We start from the raw sequence: 17,863 nt of genomic DNA, 5'->3' as shown, positions 1-17,863 counted from the left end.
GCACTGCAAGAAGAGTAGCCCCCACTCGCCACAACTAGAGAAAGCCCGTGTGCAGCAACGAAGACCCAACGCCGCCAAAGAAAAATAAATAAAATTTTAAAATAATAATAATTTAAAAAATGAAAGTAAGGATACAGTCCTTACTGTAGGTTGAAAGAATAGAAAAAGCTGTACCACATGAACACGAAGCAACGCAAAGCTCCAGTGGCTTTATTATCATCAGACAAAAATACCTTAAGCAAAACATAAGAGCACAGAAAAAGAAGGACACTTCACAATGATAAAAGGGTCAATTCAATGAGAAACGATAAGACCCTAAATTGGTATGCAACTAATATTGTCTGTTTAAAATATACAAAGCAAAAACAGAACTAGAAAGAGAAATAGATAAATCCGCAATCATAGTTGAAGATCTTAACACACCATTACACCAACATTTGTTAAGTAAATTTAGCAAGGTCACTGGATAGAAGGTCAATATGCAAAACCCACCTGCATTTCTATATAGTAACAGCAATATCATCAAAATACTTTTCAGAAATAAATCAAACAAAACCTGTGCAAGACCTCTACACTAAAAACAACAAAACATCATTGGAAAACATTAAAGACAACATACAAGAAGGAATAAACCATATTCTTTGATTTAGAAGACTCAATATTTGTAAACATGTCAATTCTCCTCTAAACTGATCTACGGAACCAAAACACGCCCATGAAAATCCTAACAGATTTTTTTGTAGGAATTGGTACGCTGATTGTAAAATGATAAAGATAGGCAAAGAACTTAAGAGTAGTGCGGCCAATCTAGACAAACACAGGTGGAGGACCCCACCAGCCTTTATCAGGATGAGAACTGTAAAGCTACAGTAATCAGTACAGCAGCTCTAACAGATGGAGAAACAGATCAATGAAACAGAACAGAGTCAAGAAACAGACCCACACATGGAAGGTGTGCCCATTATCTATTTATTGCCTCTCAGCCCCAAATCCCCCTTCTTTGCTCTGTTTTTGTGATACTAGTGCTGGACCCTAAGAACATTTCTCCATGGCCAGCTGACACAGTCATGGCATTGTCAGGAAAGAGCACTGCAAGAGGAAGGGGGTTCTCTTTCAGGTTCCAGGGTTTTTTTTTTTTTTCTTGCTCTGTAGCATGAAGGCCAGGGGGCAGTTTCTCCATGAGTACAGCAGGCATCCCTGCAGGTGACTTCCTAGTGTATCACGGGCACCACAGCAGCCAACTCCAGCTTGAAGCACCTCAGTGAATTTCTCCAGTGGGTCACAGTCATGACTTCTCCGGCAATGATGAATCTTAGACTTGTTGTGGAGACCCTCTTCTGAGGCTGTTCCATCTCCAGGTACTTCCCCTCAGCTCCAGAGGTAGCGGCTGCTCCCTACATCTGCTATTCCTGTATTCTTTACAGCAACCTTACTCTTTACCCTGTTTGATAGTTAATCCCTTTTGCTAGTTAACAGTTCTTTATAATAAATGTTCCCTATTCAAATTACTGGTGTAACCACTGTCTCCTGACTGGACCTTGATCCATAAGGGCACTTGATCTGCAAAGGTACCACCTGTAATTTGGCGGGGAAAATAGTCTTTTCAGTAAATGAGACTAGATGAACTGGATATCCACAGAGAAAACGGGAACTTGGACTTATATCTCACACTAGACACAACTGGACTGGACCTAAATGTTAAAGGAATATAATAAAATTTCTAGAGGGAGACACGGAAGAATATCGTCATGGCCTTGGGGTAAACAAATTTTTCTTAAACCAGACACAATAAACATCACTCATAAAAGAAAAGATGGATAAATTGAACTTACTAATAAGAACTTCTATTTATCAAAAGACATCATTAAAAGAGTGAAAAGACAGGCTTCCCACTGGGGGAAGACGTTTGCAATGTATATATTAAACAAAGAATTTTCCTCCAGGATATACAAAAAACACTACAATTTAAAAAAAGAGAGAGAACAAACCAAAAATGGACAGGAGACTTGAGCAAGCACTTCACAAAAGAGGACCTTCAAATGGACAATAACCTAAAGAAGTGCTCAATGTGATTTACCCCAAGAAATACATGTCTGGTCTTTATCCCCATTCTTGGCAAAGAGCTCCTAAAACCCTTGGAATTTCCTGAAGTGAAAGAGGGATAAAGGTATCTTTTGCTATGTTAATGAAATAACTTTTAGAAAGTCCCTAGGTAACCCAAGGATGGGACCTGGTAGCCAGGGGAACCAACCACATGATTAGAGGGCTGGACCTTTCCAGGGAGGGGAGAGGGGCCGGAGATTGAGCTCCATCATCAATGGCAAACGATTTAATCAATTATGCCTGGGTAACGAAGCCTCCATAAAAATCCAAAAGGCTAGGCTTCGGGCTTTGGAGAGCTTCCCGGTCGGTGACCAGGTAGAGCTGAGGGGAAAGCGGTGGGCCCGGAGAGCACAGGAGCTTCAAGACCCCTCCCACGTACCTTACCTTACGAATCTCTTCCATCTGGCAGTTCATCTGTATCCTTTACAATCAACTGGTAACATAAGTAAATGTTTCTCTGAGTTCTGTGAGTCACTCTAGCAAATTAATCAAACCCAAGGAGGTGGGTCATGGGAACCTCCAGCTTACAGCCAGTTGGTCAGCAGCACAGGTAACAACTTGGACTTGCGACTGGCATCTGAAGGGGGACAGGGACGGCCTGGTGAGACTGAGCCCTTGGCCTGTGGAATCTGATGCTGTCTCCAGGTAGATGGTGTCATAGTTGAGTGCAACTACAGGATATACAGCTGATGTTGAAGAACTGCTTGGTGGTGTGGGAAAAAAACACACGTTATCAGTGATCAGGCCAATGGAGACTAAACCACAGTGAGATACCAGCACACAACTCCACAAAGGCAGACGTGAAAAGGACAGAAACCAGCAAGTGTTGCTGAGGGTGCAGAGCAACTGAATTCTCAGGCATCTTTGGACAGGTTGCAAACTGGCTCTACCGCTTTGAAAAACTGTCTGGCAATCACCTACTAAAAGTAAACAGACACCAGCCCTAGGACACAACAGTCCCACTTCTGGATACATATGCAAGAGAAATGTGTGTCTATGTTGCCCAAAGAAACCTACACGAACAGTCAGAGAAGTTTTATTCTCAACAGCCCCAAACTGGAAACCCCAGATGCCCGTCAGTGGCAGAGGAGTTGAATGGAGAGCCACTTTGTGGTATGTGCACTGCAATCCCACAGAGCCAGGAACAATCCCTTTAAACATCTGTTTGAATTCCTGCTCTGGCACAAATTTTTTAAGAATACCCTCTCTATTGATTTCATTGTTTTTACTTTTTTACTTTTCCTCTTATCACACTAAACACTTTTCAAAAATCACAAAGAAGTTCTTTCCCGACTTAGAGTATCTTATGAGTAAGACAGAGACAGAGCATGTCGCCGCAGCTCTTTTTTAATCAGACATGTGCTATTCATTTCCACACACTACAGAGGGCGCTTCCTCCGTCCACTCTGTGGCAGCAGAAGTGGCAGAGGGCGGACGACACTCAGGCTCTCAGACATCTCGGTCGCCGCGCACCAGCCGCCAGGTGCCCGCCCTGCCTGGGCGCCTTCCCCAGGCGGTTCCCTGTCGTCTCACAAGCTAGGCCCCGGCAGATATGCAAGACACTTTTTTCTCTTTTACTAGTTAGAAAACTGAAGTGTAGCAAAAAAGCTAGGACAGCTATCACCTACTGCCCACCTCCCACGTGCCAGCCCGCACTCTGCGGTCTCCAAGACACAGATGAGACGCCCATCCTCTCCAAGGCCTTCTTCCATCCTTCCAAAGTGCTGCCTCCCCGGAGCTCCACATACTTCTCTTGCTCTTCTCTGATGATGTGTGGCTGGCTCTTCATGGTACCGAGGACACGTGTGTTCGCGCATCATGCCCCACCCCCAAGTGGATTACGTGCTCCCTGGATTACATGGAAAGACTCTCCCCCGAACTTACACCCTCAGCAGCAGTCAGGACAGGGCTTTTCAGTAAATAACCTGTTGGGCTGAATTTCTAGCATCACATCTCAGAGCCTCAGCCTGGGAAGAGCTTCTGGAAGAGAAGGGGCTTACGGCTCATCTGATGAAAGCAAGGGCCAGCATATGACACAGGAAAATAACGAGCAACCTTTGCGAGGACCCCGGTTTGCTGCAGTGACACTATTAATTCCAGCGGAGCTCTTGGCCAGGAATGTAGGAGCCAAAAGCCTGATTAGCTCATTGCTGAAACGCTGGCAAACATGCTGGTTCTTGGCCTGGCCCCAAAAGAATGTGATGTGAACATTACACGCCATTAAGCTGACTCAGAGAACAAATGACTAAGTTTCCGATAATCAAGGAGATTTTGGCCTGGCCATTCTTCATCCTGATGCAACCTGAGTGTAATGCATTGGGAGGGATGATTCCAGCCCAGCCCAAAAGAAATGTCACTGATACGGTGTGTGTGTTCTCAGCCAGTCTTGCCTCACGTAAGGGGCGGAGTGAGGAGCATTTTACTGCCTTTCTAATGCTCCAATAGCCATTCAGAGCCCTCTGGGAACAATCTTCTTCAATACCAGGCTGTAAAACAGGTGATTCTGTTTATAGGCACTGTGCTATTTAAAGACCAGCCAGCTCATTAGCGTCAAGCGCCACAGCCCTGCACTCCACATAGCAACTCAGATATGGCCCCCAAATGGAGGGAAACCTTCATGTGCCAAGGAAATGAAAGATGTCAGAGGGAACTAAGACGGGCACAGGTCACCTCATCCACGCGTTGGAGGTATCGGAAGCTAAGTCTCCAGGCAGGGGTGGCCAGGGCTCTTCCAAGTGACCCGAAGGCTAACAATTCCACATCGTTTCCCACACTGTCATTATTCCTTCATTCGGGAGACCGTGCCTGTGCGCCTGTGTGTGTGTGGTTGTGTGTATGTGTTGGCAGGGGAGGGCAGGTGGACCAGGGGGCTGAGACTCCTGTGAGTGTCTCTATTCAGCGAGAGGTGAGGATGGCTTCAGAAAGCAAGCCAAAGTTCAAGGTGCCCTCCCTCCACTCAACTCCAGCAGAGCTCTCAACCACACACCCATCTTCCTGTTGGTCACTAGACACCAACCTCAGTGACACCCAGTTTCCGGAAAGAGACACAGGCTTTAAGGGATTTCAAAGGCACATGCAGCTTGTCATATCGGGGACAGGAAGCCAGGTTTCTGACTTCATTTCTACTAGCAAGGAGCTGGGGACAGGACCCACTTGTCACAGTGACAGTGTTCCCTGCAGGCACTTCTACTCTGAGACAGGAGCTCTAAACCAGCTAAGATTTCTCAGGAACTAGGGAATAGTAATATTCTATGGTCAATGATGCCTTGAGGCCCTGCAAAATCCTGTCTTTTTAGAAAGATTCAATCACGTTTAACATAATCTAGGTAATAAATTAGAAACTTAATCTTAGGGTTTAAAATTTTTTTTTCCTGATGGTCTGGGAACTGAAAGGGAATTGCAATTAATCAGAATTTCCTACTCCCCAATTCTCATTAGAAGAAACTTTACTGTTCTTTCCATAAGAGGCATGGAACCAGCCCAGAGTTACCAGCCAGGGAGAGGTGCTAAGGCAGAGCTAGGGGCGAGCACAGGGCACACCTCTACACCCCAGGTGCTGCCCCCAACGACGATGACCACCCTGCAGCTGAGAGGCATGCTTCTTCACCTTTGTTCCTCCACTGGCACCCAGAAACCACAAGTGAGCCAGCCAACAGCTCTGCTTCCTGACACCAGGCAGTGAAATGTGCATCTCTGTCCAGGGGACCTAACCTGCCAGACGGCTCCAGGACCAGACCCAGGGTCGCTCCCTCTCCCTCCTCAGCCACCCAGAGCCCTGCTGCAGAGCACCTGCTGCAGCCAGGCACAGCTTTCCTGTCTCCTCTGTCCTATATCTTCTCACGCAGCTTTTCAGTTGAGAACTTGTCCTACCCACCTTCTCTCCCTCATAAATTACTGGAAGAAAAAACCTCTTAGCATCAGAAAAAAACCATCTGTTATACCTTTGGTCTCCCTCTTAGCACTTAGCACAGAGGTCTATACCCCACTGATACTGCTGGTACTAATAAATGTTGTTGAGTAACTGAACAATCTGGGTTAGAAAGATTTTCCATCACAGAGCAGAATTGCCTGTAGGACTTTTGTCTTTTTTTTTTAGAGAAGTAAGCCTTTATTTCCATATTTCATAAATAAAGCTGGCTCAGTTGGTTGCTTTTGTAGGGTTTTTCTTGAAAATCAAATTCTGATGTTAATTTCTAAAATTATTTACAATATGAAAGTTGAAATGAATCTCTGTTTCTTTCCAATGTCAGTCTTTCAGTTGAACCCACTTTCCTGTTAGCATTCACCTAAAAAAAAACAAATAAAGAACTCAGTCTTCTCTTTGACTCAGTGCTCGGTGACAGCTCATCATCTCAGCAGTTCCCTGAGGTTCTTCACCAAAACCACTGGCGTTTCCACTCAAGCACCACGGTTTCCTATGATACCAGACCGGTGGTTCTCAAACTTTCTGGACTCAGGACCCCTTTCTTTCCTCAATTTGTTTCTTAAACGGATTCTATTCATTGATATTTACTTGAAATTAACACAGAGAGATTTAAAAATTATTTATTCAGTAATTCATTCACAATGAATAATAAGCCCATTACATAACAATGAAAATAACACTTTTTAATAAAAGTAACTATATTTTCCAAACAAAAATAAATTAGAAGAATTTCTGGAACTCTTTAATGACAGGATTAATAGAAGACAGCTGGATTGCCACACCTGCTTCTGCATTCAATCTCTTGTGAAACGTTTTGGTTAAAGTATGTGAAAAAAGCCCATCCTCACCCAGACATGTGGCTGGAAACAGGAGTATCTGCATAGGTTTATCAGATCATCACGGATATTCTTTGATATGACATCAAAACTCAGCAAGTGGTCATTTCTTAAAGGTTACTTGCAACATGGAATCTGAAAACCCATCAACAAACTTTTATTAACATTAAAACCCATTATCTAGCAATCTTGCACCCTAGACATATATTTCATCCATGCATGGTTGGTGTGACATCATGCATTAGTCATTTTGGAAAATACTGGCTCAGTGATTTATGTGGATCTTCCTGAATACATTTCAATATATAATGTCAAAAAATCACATTTGGTAACATCACCACTGAGTTCATCAGAAACATCTTTAAGTACTGAGAAGCTGTCAAGCTCACCATAGCAGACACAAGTTTTCAAAATTCTAATTTTTGACCGAAAACTCAAATTTTGTCAGTTGCAACAAACACCGGCAGTTATCTCCTTTGAAGTCACAGGCTCACTTAGTCCAATTTTCAGACGTTGTCTGCCAAAATCACACGTCTGAATAACCACGGTTTGTCTGTCAGTTATTCTTTAAAGTAAAAACCATGTTCCATGAGAAGAGGGGCGAGTTCAGCTCCCCACCCGAAAAAAGCACAAGCACTTGTTTTTCCTTGAAACAACCGCCATGATTCCATCTGCAGACGTGCAATGCGCGAATTCCCAGTCTGTCTCTCAGAACACTTAAAAGACATGTGCCCAAGGGTCAAGATTTAATTAAATTAATCATTCTTACTGCTTCATCGAGGACATTCTCCTCGCATGCAAGTGGCTCTCTGTGCAGTGGTGGTGCTGAAGGAACTATGAGAGTCTGCCCGACCGCCCCCCCCATGGCCCCCTGGCGCGATGGGGCTCAGGTGCCAGCAGTTTTGCCCGTCGTCACTTTTGTGCCATCAGCTCAGGGCTCAGCACTGTGAGAAAGGAAATCATGTTTCTGGATCTTTATGAAAACATGGGAATCATGTCTCCCCCCTGAAGGGGTCTTGGAGAACCCTGAAGGTCCACAGATCACAGCTTCTGTTGTCATCCTATGGGTGCTAGAGGGCCGACAAGGGATTGGGAGTCTCAGGTTTGCCTTCAGAGGCAGAAGCGACAGGCCTATGGCGCCGGCCCTGTGCCTGAGCCTTATGGAGTGGGGGGTCGTAACTGAGATCCTGGAGACCACTCACCAGAGAGTCCTCGCCTCAGGGTGGAATTTAACCCTCTGTTCAGTAAGGACTTGCGGCTTGCTTCCAGCTCGGCATTCCAATCTGGTTCTTTGCCTAATGGGTGCTGCAGTGTTGGGCCTCGCCCTCGGGCACCCTCAGTGGAGCCCAGCTGAGCCTGGGCCGGTCTGGAGGGTGTGCCCAGCTGAAAGGGATCTGAGCGCAGGCAGACAGCCCCAGCCAAGGACCCCGGCCTCACCAAGCTGACCCCAGACCCCTGGCTTCAGGCGCTTCCTCCTGGGTCTGAAGGAAGGGGGCTGACAGCCAGGCTCCTCTCACACGTCCAGCAGAGCACAGGGCCTCAGCCCCGCCGTGCTCTGTCCTCCAGATGGAAGAGACTCGGAGCCCGGCCGCAGTACGCTGGGGCAGTGGGCACACTCTGCCAGCTCCCGGGCTGCCCCACCATCCACCCAGGAGAAGCTGTGCCCACAAGGTGCAGTGGTGCCCAGAGCAAGGAAAAGAGAAATAACAGACCCCATATGGGGTGTAGCTAAGAGCAAGAAGCCCCTCAGAGCCAAGGATGCCGGGCAGCGGGGAGCTGTGTCCCCAGGGGCCGGAGCCCAGTTTCAGGAACTCCAGGAAGTAGGGAAGAGAGATGGCAGAAGCCAGGGTCACAGCCCCTGTGGGGACCAGTGGTCTACATGTCACCCCAGTGCCCTGATATAAAATAACACCTCTGTCAATGTCAGTCTCCATGCTGATCACATGGATAATACATGAATTTGAAAAGACCATTAAATGAAAAGTTCCAGCTGCCTAAGTGGACCTAGAGAAGTAAGGCTACCTCAAGATTAACAATTTCTCAGTAAGCAAAATAATCTACTTCATTATTTGTCTGTCCAATTAATGAGGTAATTAATCAAGTCTAGGAAATTCAGCAACAGTTCAATCATAAGGGGTTATGGAAGACATCAGTAAGAAACATGGCTCTATTACAAAATCTCATCGGTTTAAAATTCCATGAAAACTCAAACTACCAGTCTGGGGCACTTAAGTATCATGGGCGATTATTAACTGTGTCACGCTACAGACGCCTGTAAACTGCACTCTGTGTGAGGGGGCACCACTTTGGACTGTTTCTATTCGCTTAAGGACAGTTATGAATACAGCTCAGAACTCCCTGGAAAAGCACCCAACTCAGTAAAAATCACAGAGGGACATGCCCGCTGGCCCTCCTCACTCTGAGATGCTGTAAGTTTCCAAGGTTGGCTTGGGTACATTATCATAGGAGCACCTGGCCTCAGAGGATGAACTTAGTGTGCCAATAAATTATTTATCCCCGAAAGTACTTCAGGATGAAATAATGCCTTTTATACCCAGAGAGCTTTACTATCCAACACGTTTGCACGTCAGTCATCTCGTTTTGCTTCCACAAGAGAATTCCCCAAGAGGATACAGGCCAGGTACTCATATCCTCCTTTCTCCAAAGCTTCACATCCAAGTGGTAGTGAAACAGAGAAATAGAAAATGGTTTAAACAGTCCCCAAAGAGTTTGGTTCAGAAATTTTCCTCTTTTAAATTCTCTATCATTAAATACATATTTCAACAGAGATGAGTTAAGACACAAATGGCTTCTTTGAACTGGGGTGATGCCATAATACAAACCGTGGTCAGGCAGCTGGTAATGAGGAAGTCCTATTTTATGCATTGCGAAGCAGTGATCATCTGAAGGTAGGCCACACTCACACCCAGCCTCCAGCTCGGGGACAGGAGGAAAAGGAGTGCCGGCAGCCTGCATGACTGGTACCTGCTCTGCCAAAACAGCCATCACAGCAAGAGAAGAGCTTAGGCAAAAACTGGCCTACTTGAGAGACCAGAAAGCACCTAGAGACAGTCCAGAAGCATGGGGCTCACCTCGTGGGAAAAGCCTCCTCCTCTGCACCCCAAGAGTAAGACGTAAGGCTAAAACTGTTCTGAGAAGCACAGGCCCATGAAGACTCCTTGGCTAAACAGAGCGCTCAGCTGTACACACAGATCAGATAATAGGGTTTCTCTCCCACCCACAGCCATGCCTTCAAGACACCCTGAGCAGAAAGAGACACAGGCATGAGAAAGCAAAGATAATGACCAGGCCAGAGGGTCATGACTAGGAAAGAACTCGGGGTGTAGGGACGGGCACATGGAACTGCTGAAAGCAAACAGATCAGAAGCTACTAGAATTTGGGGGGAATTCTACTGCCAAAGAAACATAAGCCTAAAATAAGTCAGTGACTGTCAAAACAATCCCCAGCCTCCAAACTCCGCAAGCGGAAACAAACTCTGGAATCTGGGCAGACCCCGCCCGTCAAGGGAGAGATCCTCTCCAAGGTCCCAGGCAGCTGTGCCCACAGAGGACAAAGGCCAAGGAAAAGCCTCGCATGGTCAGGGCAAGGAGTCTGGGCAGACACTCCCAGGGCAGAGGCAAGAGAATCAGACGAGACCACAGGAGAACCAGGATGGCCATCACCACCATCACATCAGAGCACAAACAAAACATGAACTTTGTCCAAGCCCTAAAACACCACGTGTGGCCTCTCCCGGCTAACATGTGGAAGGACTGCTTCCTTACCAATTGCAGCATTAGCCTCGCCCTAATCCACCCTGCCTTAGATAAAATGTGTTAAGATACTCATCCATAAAATGGCCCCTGCTCACTGACAGCACTCGACTTTCTTCGATCCTCCCCAGAATCTTCCAACCGAAGCCCAAATCCTGTAACAGATTCTTTCTAACACCCTCTCACAGTTCCCCATGGTGTTTGGTCCCAGCCTGTTCCGTCGCAGGCGCCAGGTGAGTTCCTGGTGGCCTCTGTTTAATAGTCATTGACAGACGCCTTCGTCATACCTGTCCTCAGGGTGTCACTCTTGCTTGAGCCGAGGACTGATGCTTATCTTCCATTTCTCCCCTTTCAAATGGAAGGCTTTTTCCATTGCAATTGTCAATGGTTTGGCTCCATTACCGAACAGTATGAGCAGCAGGTAGATAACCTGTGTGTTAGTTCAGTCACCAAACCTCAAGAGCCATATCTGTATTTGTCTCCCTGGGGAAGATGAGTACAGCTGCAAAAGAAGAATGTGCACAGATATTTCAGGGCCAAGGGGAAGGACTGAGGCAGAGGTAACTGTCCACCAAACAGACATGCAGCTGCTAACCATGGACTACTCTTCGCCCACCTCACACGTGCATCTAGGCAGGCCACGTGACTAGCTCTCCCCAGTGGAACATCTACAGTTACTGTACATGTCATGTCCAGGCCAACATGGGTGGAAAGCATGTGTGCATCCTCCGTACTGTACTCCCCATCTGCCAGCTGGACAAAAAGGAAGTTCAGGCCCTAGACGATGCTACCAGCCCAGCAGATAGCAGGACCACAGCGGTCAAAAGCCAGGCCCGAATCACCGTGCAGAGGAAAGCCGAGCATTGTTGAGGAGCATCCACAGGGGACTATTACATGAAGGAGAAGTGAAGTTTCTGTGTAAGGTCCTAACATCTGGGAGTTTTACTATAGGTGCTACAGTTACCCGAAATAATCCAGAAATTGGGGGCTACAGGCACAGAGTAAGAGCATGAGTCAGACTCTGAGAAACCAGCCTTCAACTTGTGTTGGAAGAACAAAGGGATAAACCCTAAATGTGGAGAAGTCCTGAAAAGAAAACCAGCCCTCCCATGCACTGCTGCCTTGTTTTGTTCATCTGGTTGGCTTCAGGCTTGCACTGGGATTAAGATGGCTTCTTTAAGAATAAAGAACCTTAGCGATAACAAAATAAAACCCGTCCAAAAATGATACAATCATCCTAGGTCTCATATTATTCCTCAAAATAATTCTGCAGACACAATGTCTAGCACATGCAAAGAAATTAGACACCATGAGCAAGAAACAACAGAAAATAAAAACAGATGCACAAAGACATGAGAAGTCAGAAGTACCCAATATGGACTATCAAAAACTGCACTTGCAATAATGCAAAAACAAACAACCCTGTTAAAAATGGGCAAAAGTCTTGAATAGACATTTCTCTAAAGAAGATCCATCAATGGCCAATAAGCACATAAAGAGATGTGCAACATTACTAATCATAAGGGAAGTGCTAATCAAAGCCACAGTGAAATATCACTTCACGCTCATTAGGATACATCAAAGAAACAGAAAATAACAAGTGATGGCGAGGATGTGTAGATACTGGAATCCTGTACGTTGTTGGTGAGAATGTAAACTGGTGCAGCTGCAGTAGAGAATGGTATGGTGGCTCTTCAAAAAATTAAACATAGAATTATCACATGATCCAGCAACTCCATTTCTGGAAACATGCCCAAAAGAAGTGAAGACAGGGACTCAAACAGATACTTTACAACTATGTTTAACAGCATTATTCACTATAGTCAAAAGGTAGAAGCAATCCATGCATCCATCAACAGATGAATGGATAAACAAAATGCGGTTTATCCATAAAATGGAATATTATTCAGCCTTAAAAAGGAAGGAAATTCTGACACATGCTACAAAATGTATGAACCTTGAAGACATTATGCTAAGTGAAATAAGCCATTCACAAAAGGACAAAATTGTGTGATTCCACTTCCATGAGGTACCTAGAGAAGTCAAATTCATAGAATCAGAAAGTAGAATGGTAGTTTCCAGGGGACTGGGAGAGAGGATTATTGGGTTTTTTTGTTTCTTTTTTTACATCTTTATTGGAGTATAATTGCTTTACAATGTTGTGTTAGTTGCTGCTGTACAACAAAGTGAGTCAGCCATAGGTATACATATATCTCCATATCCCCTCCCTCTTGAGCCTCCCTCTCACCCGGGATTATTGTTTAGTGGGGACAGAGTTTCAATTTTGCAAGATGAAAAAAGTTCTAGAGATGGATGGTGGTGATGGTTGCACAACAATGTGAATGTACTTAATACCACAGAAATATACATTTAAAATGTAAATTTTATATATGTTTTATTACAACAAAAAAACCACTACATTCTGTGGAAAAGAGTATCAGTTCCTCAAAAACTTAAATGTAAAATTACCATATGATCCAGCAATTCCACTTCTGGATATAAACCCAAAATAATTGAAAGCCGGATCTTGAAGAGACATCTGTACACCTATATTCATAGCAGTATTATTCACAATGGCTAAAATGTGGAAGGAACCCAAGTGTCCATTGACAGATTAAATGGATACGCAAATATGGTATATACATACAATGGAATATTATTCAGCCTTAAAAAAGGAAGGAATTTCTGGTACATGCTACATGGATGAAACTTGAGGACATTATGCTAAGTGAAACAAGTCAGTCACAAAAAGATAAATACTATTGATATATGACTCCACTTATATGAGGTACCTTAAAGCAGGGGTCCCCAACCCCCGGGCCACAGACCAGCCTGTGGCCTGTTAGGAACCCGGCCGCACAGCAAAAGGTGAGCAGTGGGCGAGCGAGTGAAGCGCTCCCTATCACTCGCATTATCACCTGAGCTCCGCCTCCTGTCAGATAAGCTGCAGCATTAGATTCTCATAAGAGCTCAAACCTGCTGTGAACTGTGCATGCGAGGGACCTAGGTGGCGCGCTCCTTATGAGAATCTAATGCCTGATGATCTGAGGTGGAGCCGAGGTGGTGATGCTAGAGCTGGGGAGTGGCTGCAAATGCAGATCATCATTAGCAGAGAGGTCTGACTGCACAGAGACCATAATAAATCAATTGCTTGCACACTCATATCAAAACCCTATCAGTAAGTGGCAAGTGAAAACAAGCTCAGGGCTCCCACTGATTCTGCATTGTGGTGAGTTGTCTAATTATTTCATTATATATTACAACGTAATAATAATAGAGATAAAGTACACAGTAAATGTAGTGCACTTGAAGCATCCCGAAACCATCCCCCCCACCCCCGTCCATGGAAAAACTGTCTTCCACAAAACCGGTCCCTGGTGCCAAAAAGGTTGGGGACCGCTGCCTTAAAGTATCTCAGAAATCATAGAGACAGAAAGTAGAACCAATCAAAGGTGGTTGCAAGGGCTGGGAGAAAGGGGGGATGAGGAATTATTGTTTATTAGGTATAGACTTGCAGTTTTATAAGATGAAAGAGCTATGATTAAGATGTTAATTTTTATGTTACATGTATTTTACTACAATTAAAAAATTGGGAAAAACAAACAAAAAACACTACACTTGCTATGGTCAAAAACACAAAGGAGAGATTAGGAGCTATAAAAAGTAACTCAGTTTTGAATATTTTTTTAAAAATCTACAATTGAAAATTTAAAAATCATGAATGAGATTTAAAGCAGATTATGTGCTACTGAAGGGAGAACTGTTAACTGGAAACTAGCTCAGAAGAAAATATTCAACTTAAAGTATGGAGAGACCAAACCCTGGGTAATACAAAATACAGGGCATGAGAATATATGGCAAAAAACACACATCTACTTACAGTCCTAGCAAGACAGAAGAGAGAAGATGAGACAGAAGCAAAACCTGAAGATAATAGCAGTGAATTTTCCAGAGTTGTGAAAGACATCATTCCGTAACAGATACAAGAAGCCAACATGCCTTGGGCGGGGAGGGGATGCATGGAACTTCATCAAACTATATACACCTAAGGCCAATGAGAAAATCCTTCAAAAGCAATAGGAAATGTACAGAGTACATCCAGAGGCATAGCAGTTATGTTGGCTACTGACTTCTGAACAGAAAATATAAAATCCAGACACAGTGGAAAGATACCTTTAATGTGCTGAAAGAAAATAATGCCAACATAAAATTCAATATACAGGAATAAATTCTGTTAAGTATAAAGGCGAGGGACTTCCCTGGTGGTCCAGTGGTTAAGCATCTGTGCTTCCACTGCAGGGAGCATGGGTTCAATCCCTGGTTGGAGAACTAAGATCCCGCATGCCACACAGTGCAGCAAAGAAAAAAAAGAAAAGAAAAAGAAAGAGTAAAGGTGAGAGAGTGATATCAGTGAAAAATAGCAAAGTAAGGACCTCCAAAAAAAATCCCTCTTCGATAAAAGCAATGAAAATACAGCAGAAACTGTCAGATTCAACTTTTTCAGAAATCTGGGGGTTTAAGCAGAGGATTGCCAGAATTGGGGAGCATGTGTTAAAGAAAAATGGTTGAATCTCAAGAAGAGCAAATTTTGGTCTTTAGCTTGCACTACTCCCACCATTTCTCCTAACCCCCACCTCAACTCCATAGTAGTCTTGAAAACCAACAGCCTACAGTCATAGTGAAAAGCAGCAGCCTGGCAGCCACAGAAGAGGACAGAACAGGGTTGGAACTCCTTCAAAGACTTACTCCCAGAGAACTGTCATTATCTGACATAGCTAATGGGTTCCACTTGCCAGGCTCTCTTTGACCTGAGTCAGAGCTTGCGCAGTGAGAAAATCATTTTCCTCAGAGGTATATGTCAAAACAATTAGAGGCAACTGTTTAATTTTGTAACTGCCTGAGACAGTGTACAACTGCTGGGGCAAACAATTAACCAAAAGCTTAAAAGCAAAAGCTGGGGAATAGGCTGTCTACAGGGGATTTGAAAACTCCAATATATCCCTGGAAATCTAGAAGACCACATCATATATGGAGAGCTGTGCACCTACCCAAGGTTGTGAGAATGCCCAGGAAAGACCTGAGAGGCTGTAAGTGCTCACACTGGGCTGACTTTGAGGCTCTGCACAAGCAGGAGGGGAAGACTAAGATAGAGTTGTAAACTGTCTGATGAAATGCTGAAGCATGCCCCCAATATACACATACACACAGAGCCCCTCAGGAAAGACTAGGAGACTTACTGATTCCTGGCATTTAAGGAAATCTCTATCCAATCATTAGCTGACCACCAAGCTAGCCAAACTGAGACTTCAGTGGAAATATATGACAAAGAATAGAGACTTTACAGAGTTAGTTCAGGAAAGTCACAAACAAAAACTACTATAAAAAGCAGTACCACCAAATATCCCAGACTCAGATTTTCAGAGTTGCCATATATATTATCTAAATGTTCAGTCTTCAACACATCATTATAAGACATACAAAAAAACGAAAACATGAAACAAGAGAATATGGCCTGTACACAGGGAAAAAAGCAATCAACAGAAACTACCCCTGAGGAAGCCCTAATGTGGGACTTACAACACAAAGACTGTATACAACCTATTTTAAATACATTAAAGAACTAAAGGAAACCAGGTCTAAAGGATTAAAGGAAAGTATGACAATGATGTCTGACCAAATAGAGACTATTAATAAAGAGACAGAAATTATAAAAAGGAACAAAATAAAAATTCTGTTGCTAGGGCTTCCCTGGTGGCGCAGTGGTTGAGAGTCCGCCTGCCAATGCAGGGTACTCGGGTTTGTGCCCCGGTCCGGGAAGATCCCACATGCCGCGGAGCGGCTAGGCCCGTGAGCCATGGCCGCTGAGCCTGCGCATCCGGAGCCTGTGCTCCGCAACAGGAGAGGCCACAACAGCGAAAGACCCGCATACTGCAAAAAAATAAATAAATAAATTTTAAAATTCTGTTGCTAAAAAGTACAATAACTGAAATGACATACTCATTAGCGGGATTCAATAGCATATTTGAGCAGGCAAGAAAGAACTGGCAAACTTGAAGATAGGTTAACTGAAATTTTCCAATCTAAGGAACAGAAAGTAAAATGTAGGAAGAAAAATGAACAGAGGAGTTGAGTCCAATCTCTCTCCCCTACTACAAAACCCCATTGCTGTAGTCCCCTTGAATAAAGTCTTCCACACACACACACACACACACACACACACACACACACACACAAAAGAACAGTCTCAGGGACAACATCAAGCAAAGCAACATGTGCATAATGAAATCCTCAGAAGGAGAGAAGAGAGAGAAAGAGGTACAATGAATATTTGAAGAGATAATGGCTAAAAACTTGCCATATTTGATTTTAAAAATTACAAATCCAAGAAGTTCCATAAACTCTAAGGATAAACTCCAAAATACCTATACATATGTATGTCATAATCAAACTATCAAAATACAAAGACAAAGAGAATCTTCAAAGCAGGAAGAGAGGCAACTCACCATGCAAAAGGTATCCTCAATTAAAGTAACAGCCCATTTCTCATCAGAAACCATTCAGGCTAGAGGTTGTGAGACGACAAATTCAAAATTATAAAAGAAAAAGACTGTCAAACAAGAATTCTATAACCAGCAAAATTATCCTTCAAAAGCAAAGAAAAAATTAAGATATTCTCAAATAACAAAATTGAGAGACTACATCACTAGAAGACTTGCCCTACAAAAAATATTAAAAGGAGTCCTTCAAGTTAAAATAAAATTACACTCACTAGATAGTACTTCAAATCCAGGTGAATAAATAAAGAACACTGGTAAAGGTAACTACAGAAGTAAAAAGGATAATGTAAGTGTAACTTTTGTTTGTAACTTTTTTCTCCTACCTGAAATAAAAGATAACTGCAAAAGGCAATAATTATAAAGTTGTGCTGATCTGCACAGAATGTATAAAGATGTACTTTGTAGAAAAATAACAGTATGGAGGGGCAGGGAGGAAATGGGAGATATACTGAAGCAAAGTTTTTTTATGCTATTGAAATTAAATTGGTATTAATCCAAACTAAATTGTTATAAATTGTTAATAGTAAGAAGCTCCAGGCAACCCCTAAGAATATGACTAACAAAAAATAGTAAAAGAGGGCTTCCCTGGTGGCACAGTGGTTAAGAATCTGCCTACCAATGCAGGGCACACAGGTTCGAGCCCTAGTCTGGGAAGATCCCATGTGCCG

General features: G+C 43.8%; 1 protein-coding gene across 20 annotated transcripts in view; it reads right to left on the bottom strand.

Annotated features, from left to right (window-relative positions):
• Positions 1-17,863, bottom strand: part of PCBP3 (poly(rC) binding protein 3) — a 213,434-nt gene that overhangs the window by 172,915 nt on the left and 22,656 nt on the right. The window contains exon 2 of one of the 20 annotated variants that reach the window (XM_032630000.1): positions 10,926-11,140. The exons of the other annotated variants lie outside the window; for them this stretch is intronic. The gene's annotated coding sequence lies outside the window, so the exon portion shown is untranslated. The remainder of the gene's footprint in view (positions 1-10,925; positions 11,141-17,863) is intronic. 20 annotated transcript variants of the gene reach the window in all.

The sequence above is a fragment of the Phocoena sinus genome, chromosome 4 (assembly GCF_008692025.1).
Source record: "Phocoena sinus isolate mPhoSin1 chromosome 4, mPhoSin1.pri, whole genome shotgun sequence".
In the NCBI taxonomy this organism is placed as follows: domain Eukaryota; kingdom Metazoa; phylum Chordata; class Mammalia; order Artiodactyla; family Phocoenidae; genus Phocoena; species Phocoena sinus.
The sequence above is the reverse complement of the archived record's forward strand: the minus strand, read 5'-3'. Positions and strand labels throughout refer to the sequence as shown.